At 40.0% G+C, this 7,001-nt stretch overlaps 1 long non-coding RNA gene across 2 annotated transcripts; it reads left to right on the top strand.

Moving 5' to 3' along the window:
- The first annotated feature begins 2,560 nt into the window (after window positions 1-2,560).
- On the top strand, window positions 2,561-5,816 carry LOC123188118 (uncharacterized). 2 transcript variants are annotated; one of them, XR_006494340.1, is made up of 5 exons: window positions 2,654-3,084; window positions 3,166-3,219; window positions 4,392-4,528; window positions 4,755-4,882; window positions 5,437-5,816. It is a non-coding gene; the product is annotated as an uncharacterized lncRNA (long non-coding RNA). The 2 variants fall into 2 exon arrangements; XR_006494341.1 differs by having other exon boundaries at window positions 2,561-3,084; window positions 3,166-4,528.
- The last annotated feature ends 1,185 nt before the right edge of the window (window positions 5,817-7,001 follow it).

The following is a 7,001-nucleotide window of genomic DNA, read 5'->3' as shown; positions in this document are numbered from 1 at the left end:
ATGGAACAGAGCTGATAGCTGTAGAGATCACAGCCCAACACGAAGTATCTTTCCAGCAATTGAAAATCGGAGACGTGCAGTAGTCGACAGAGCAGAATACAGACAGCCTGAACTCTGCGTTGCCGATCAAAAATACTATCCCTGAACCCAACGGAAACTGAGCTGCCAATCTGGGCAGTGTATAAATAATGAACATCGCCAGCAAATGAAACCTGGTAATGATGTGTTTTATCAGTGGTTTAGCCTGTCCATTTCGGACAACGATGCATGCACACCCTACACGGCTGCGCCGGCGCCAGAATTCTTAAACGGGGTGTTATCATGTCAGCATTATAGCAATTTGTTTGACCTGTCATTATAGCAAAATCAGTTTTGCTTTCACGACTGCGTTTTAATAGAACACAATACGAACGTAGATGTTTATATATACGCGCATACACCCATCCCTATGAAAAACACACACGCAAAACCTACCCTCATGAGCATATCCAAGAGACTGGGCCGACATATCATCTTGAGATTAACAAAGACACTACAGACACCTTGTAGTCGACGGAAATCTCTCCTCCCACTAAACGCGCATCGCCGAAAATCTTGAAAGAAATCCAGTAAAATGCGAGCACCAGGACTTGAAGGGATGGCACTGTCCTACTAACCATCGAACCACAAATGCGTTCTAGCAAAGCCTCGTGTGAACTCTGAACTGTGAACCTCATGTTTTTTTTTTTTCTATGAACCTCATGCATTGGTTGCCTCCTGAGATTTTTCATGTCCATCCAGGGCTTCAGGCCCATCTTTCTCATACGCCAGGCCGAATTATCACGAGCCACCTAGAGCTCAAAATTCGTATTCGTCGCTCTGTTGTACTGTTATATATTGCTTCTAGCGAGCTAGAAGCATCGTGTCACTCATGCTCGCGTACATTGATCTAGCCCACTAAGCCCAGCACACGACGACATGTGGACGAGTTTCCTAGCGAGCCACAGCACACATGCCTGAGTTTATTTTTCCTTTTTCTTACTTCAAATTTTTTAACTTCGCTTCTCTCTTTTTTTCAAAAATGTTGTAGTAATAATATTCAGAGAAGGATTACATATTTTTTTGAAACGGTCATGTATTTACAAATTTGTTCACTGTGTATTCTAAAATAAAAAAATGGTAATCATCTGTTTGAAAAATGGCCAACACATATTTGAAAAAATAATTAGCGCATAGTAAAAAAATTGCATTTATCAAAAAAGTTTTTCATGTATTTATTAAAAAATTCATCAATTTTTCATGCCTAATTGAAAACTAATATTTGGGTATTTCAAAAATTCATAAGTAAAATGATTACAAAATTATTCAGCTATTTACAAAAAATCAGAAAAATGTACATTTTATTTTCACAATATTTACCATGCTTTAAAAATGTTCACACTATTATAAAATGTTCTCATATATTAGCATATGTTCAAAGTGTTTTTTATTTTTTTCCAATGTGTATTAAAGATCATTGTTGTTATTTGAAAAACAATTTTCTTGTATTAAAAAAGCAAATCTTTATTTAGAAAATTTTCAAGCTGTATTGGCTAAACATTCACTTATAAAAATATATTTGGCGAAAAAAATATCACGTACTTATTATAATTGTTTTTGGCATTTATTTTAGCAAAAATTATACCAGGAAAGAAAAAGTAGTAGAAAGTAGTAAAGGAAAATTAATACAAAAAGGAAAAGGAAATGAAAAAGCAAAGAGATAAAAAAAATAAGAGGCAAAGCGTTATGCTCATCCAGGTCAATCTTTCTGATAGGCCGAGCCAAATTATTGAGAGCCCAGTAGAGCCTGCAATACTTTTGTATTTTACGAATGAGCCTGCAATCAATAGCTAAGCTGGCTGATACACAAAGCAGCCCATTGGACTTTATAATCGAAATTAAATTAAAAGTGGCCCCTTTAACATGTCCAGGCTTGGAACTTGACATTTCATGTAAACTATGAAGGAGCACTGCATCGTGGGAGAAACATGATATGTTGTTTTTGTTGCAGTCTTTGGGGTATCAAATATATGGATTGACATCTTGTAATTGTGTGCCTCAACATGGCAGAGTATTTGTTTGCAGTGTGAGTAGTCTATATTTGAAAAAAAAACTTGTTTTCAAAATCCGAACATGTTTTGAAGATTATAAACATGTTTTTGAGATTTGCCCATTTCGAAAAAGAAGAAGAAGAAACGAAACATAAAAAAACACAAATAGAAAAAGGAAACCGGAAAAGCCAGTAAACATAAAAAAACAAAAAAAATGATTCAGGAACCTTCTAGATGATTCCCAAAATTGGGAAAACCGGACGAAAAAGGTTCCCTTTTTGAAAATCTATAGAAAAGGTTCCTGAAACTGGGAGTCTGTATTATAAAAACCTGCTGAAAAGGGCCGGCCCAATATCTCGATCACTTGTTCTTAGCCTATGCAAAGGGTCGACACTTCAACATGATGAATGTCATATTAAAACCATTCATCTGCGCATAAAGGCGATAGCTCGCGATAGCCACGTCGTCAGGTCGTTCGCTTTTGTCGAATGTCTAGGCGGATGCTGGGGCTATTCAGGTCATCACTTTTACTGTGGCGAGGCGATAGAAAAATCTCACCCGAGAAACTTCCCCAGGTAACACCTCCCTCGTGAAAACAGAGAGAAAGGAAACTTCCCAAGACAGCCGTCATCTCCTCCCATCTCAAACCGAGCAGTCCACGCCGCCGTCTCCTCCCATTCCCTCTCTCGCACGCCGCCGTCTCCACCCATCCCAAATTCTCCGAATTTGTCGCGCTAGCTACTAGAGGAAGGGCTTGGACGCCGTCGTCGTCCTCGCCCATCGGCGCGTCATCCGAAAGAACCCCGTCGGCTCCGTCGATCTGCTAGACCTGTCCAAGGAGAGGGAGAGCAGCAGTCGCGTTTGGACGCGAGGAGGGGAAGCAGCCAACCGCGCCCGGCCGGCGAGCACCGCGCCCCGTCGTCGTTCAGGAGCAGGACAAACAGCTGGTGACGGAGCTCACATCAACGCCCGCCGACCACCTCGGTAGTTGATTCAGGTGTCGGCGACGAGCAAGGTAAATCCTCTTCGCTTGGTCACTTTGACTATGTGTTAGATTTGATCCCACTCGCTCTGACCCCCTTCTCTCATTCCTCAGCACTCCGCTTAGCCTCGCCGTCCGCGCCCACCGACAGTCCCCTGGTTGTTGCAGGTTTGTGAGCCTTCGATGCTTCCTGGTGTGGCTTTAGTTAAGTTCAGCCCCTCCACCCATGGATCTGATCACACTTTTTTGGCTTAGATTTTTTCTCATTTGCATCTCCTGTTTCTCTTTTGTATTCTTCTTCTTTCTTTTGCTGTTCCATTGGAATTTCGTTGGGGTATTTTGGCTGGTTGTTGAGAGTTTGTTCCTTGTATTTTATCTGCCCACTTTATTATTTCTTACCCTTCTTTGATTTTTCTTTGGATGATCTGGCTCTCATCCTCTTTTGTGGTATTAGTGGTTGTTTTTTATATTCAAAGGGTTGTGCATCTTTGTAGTAGGATTATCAGCCCCAGTGACAATTGCGAAAAATATATCATTCAAAGCTTGGTGTTCTTCGCTGTTATTGTTCCTAATTTGAACGTGACTTATGTATACCTAGGAAGTTTTAGTAGATTTACCTTCAAATGATCTATCATGTGAAATAAATTGGATATTAGTAAATCTGTTACTAAGACAAAGACATTGTGTTGTTTTTCATAAATTTTCTGAACTGTCTTGGAGGAAGCTCAGTCATTGACACTCCAGCATGAGCCAAGGGCTCAGACCGTCTCGCCGCTGGTGGAACTGATCTTCTTACATTTAGTGCTCTTGAACAGCGGCTGATTGATTTCCTGTACTACAAATACAAATATATGTGATACACTACTTTCCTGGACTGCAACGTCAAGGCACTGGTTACTATGGTGCTTGTCTTGGTCATCCACAAGCACCAGATACAGAACACAAGAGTCAAGACTTGCAAGTTTGCCCTATGCTCACACCCACAATATGTTTGTTGAAATACTCTAGAGATAGCTGCAACAAGGATGTAGGACTATACATTAATTGCAGTTTCCGAATAACAAACAAGATTGCCAAAAAAATATTTTGAGGCTCCATTGCTCCAAAATCAGGAAATTCGTTCACCGCACAAACATGGTGTCTCAGTCATCGGCTGCCGATGTCATCAAGATTTCTTCATATCTCTGTGGCATGTTTTTCATCGTGCTCTCCTATTTTTTATTGCATCTGATTCATGTTTGTTATCCTTCCTTGCTTTTCCTTGTACAGGAAACAACCAAATAGATGTTGTCAAAGCAGCTTGATTCATCTTTGTTCTCCTTCCTTGCTTTGCCTTGTAGATGAGACAACCAAATAGATGTTGTCATAGCTAGGAGAGGAGGAGGTGTCTGCGTTGCTGCAGCATTAGGAAGAGTATCATGGCTTCGAAGGTCACACCCTGACGGTGCCTGCCCTGCCACACGATCCACGCATGCTGGTATGTCGGCCGCGTACAGATAGCTGAGCTGCGCTCTCCCTTCCAAAGGGACGACAGTTCCTCTTTCTGAATCAGATGAATATAGATATTGGATATTTACTAAGAAGGGATACTTGATATTTTGGATTAAAAAATTAATTATCTGACCAACTTCTTGTACTTGCAATTTACAACTCTAAGTCAATGTGGAGGAGGAAACTGACCTGAAACATCCTATTTCCTTAAGGTACAAATGGTTCCCTCCTGTGGATGACAAGGATGAAGATCGCTGTCGTCACGGCCAAGGGCCTTGCCTTTCTCCACGACGCCAACCTGGCGGTGATCTACAAGGCCTCCAACATCTTGCTCTACTCGGTAACTCACACATAACTTCAGACTTTCTGCTAAGAAAAGTAGCAGTTTTGAAATGTCTCACATTTTGGAACTGTAGTGATGGTTACTGAAAAATGGGGTCGAATAGTACTTCACACCTCTTATGCTGAAATTACAACACAAATGAAAAATAATTTGATCATGAATCTTAATTTCAAATCTCTATCTTTTGACCAGTTGAACCATCCAAGATGCCATGCTTCTGAACTTAGCTAGCCCGACGCGTTTAAGTGTAGCTCTGACCTGACTGGAACTCTGAATATTCTTGGATGAATGCCAAACCCGAGAAATCTTATATTGTCATAGCGCCTCACCATCCAATTTATCAAGATACATTTTGCCGTCATGGTCACATAATTGTCCAGTGAGATAAACCTTCATGTGTCTTTGTCTATCTATATTTGAGAATGAATCCACTTCCTAAACAAGAGTGCTTTGAAGTATTTTACTCTAGCAGCTATCTGTAAGCCAAAGTGAATTTCCAATGGACAAGGATCTAATTTATTTCCATCCTTCCTCCGTGTTGTGGGCTGCAGGGTCAGTTTGAGCCTCCTTGAGCTCGACGTGATCGGGGGCCAGTGCTCTACACGCTTGCCGACGTGGTGGCCGTCGAGGTGGTGGTCGTCATGGTCGACTTGACGGCCAGGATAGCAGGAGGAACAGATGTGAAAAAGCGATGGTCGTCGAGGTCGGCTTTACCTGCTAAGTGCATCTACTTTTCGCCAGTGCTAACCATTGTTTTGAAGCACCTTTATTCTTTGTAATCATTCATTTAGGCTGCAAGACTGCTGCTTCTCTGTTCATACTCCTTCCTTTTCTTTTTAGTCTGCATATAAGATTTGGTCAAAGTCAAACTTTGTAAACTTTGACTAGCTTTGTAGGAAAAGATATCAACATTCACACTATGAAATCAATATTATTAGATGCATATCCATATGTACCATGCTCCTGTGATCATGTCTTTGCTCACCTGATGTATTTTATGAATATGCACTGCCAGCAATGCATTTTTACTGCTGTAGCTTTTTTTTATAAGATGGTACTGTCACTTCTACTGGATTGCTCTACTTTCTAGAGATCAATAAGTTATATAAGTTCAACAATAGTTGCATGCACACGTGCTGCCCACAGAACAAAAAACAATTCAAAAGAACACCGCACAGTGACGCCTCAGCAAGCATTAGCAAGATTGGTCCGCTCAGTCACGCAGAAGAGGCGCGCCCAGGGCGCGCCCCATCCACTAGTAGGATTCATCCTGTGGCACGCTCATGCGCTTGTGTACATGGATCTGGCCTAGCACGTGATAACATGTGGACGAGTCTCCCAGTGAGCCAGCGCGCGCACCTGTGAGTTTATTGTCTTTTTTACTTCCAAAATTTTCACTTCGATTTTCTCTTATTTCTAGAAATGGTTTAATAATAATAATTCAAAAAACATTAAATATTGTTAAATGTCATGTATTTACAAATTTGTTCAAGGTTTATTCTAGTAATTTGCTAATTGAGCGTCTAAAAAAGGGACAAATGCATTTTTGCCTTAGTTGGAACCAGCCCATGGGTTTTTGCCCTTACCTTTTGGCTTTGCTTAGTTTTGCCCTTAGATTTGTCCGTGAGTCGTCTGAGTGCCCTTTGACCATTTGACCAATATTCTGAAAATTCGTAACAAATTCATATGAATCCATAAAAGTGAAAATAAGATATCAAAATGTTTAAAAAGACATTACCTTTACGTGCATGCCATTTGCATTAAGAGAAAAATTAATGCTTGAACTACCTAAAGTTATTAATGTTATTAGCATTATTAAAAATGAAAAGGTATAAACAATACTTTTTCACAGATAAAAATTACATGCAAACGTAGGTGATGTTTTCCAAACATCCTGGTATCTTAATTGCCTTTTTCGGAGTTCATATAACTTTGTTCTGAATTTTCAAACGACTTCGATCATTATTTTGAAACTTCAGAACAAGTTGATATGAACTAAAAAAATGCAAATAAGATATCAGAATGTTCAGAAAACAATACCTATACTTGCATGTATTTTTTATTCATGAAAAAGTATTTTTTATAAATTTTTATTTTTAATAATGTTAATATCATT

This window comes from Triticum aestivum, chromosome 2A (genome assembly GCF_018294505.1).
Source record: "Triticum aestivum cultivar Chinese Spring chromosome 2A, IWGSC CS RefSeq v2.1, whole genome shotgun sequence".
Taxonomy (NCBI): domain Eukaryota; kingdom Viridiplantae; phylum Streptophyta; class Magnoliopsida; order Poales; family Poaceae; genus Triticum; species Triticum aestivum.
This window is presented reverse-complemented; position numbering and strand designations above follow the sequence as displayed.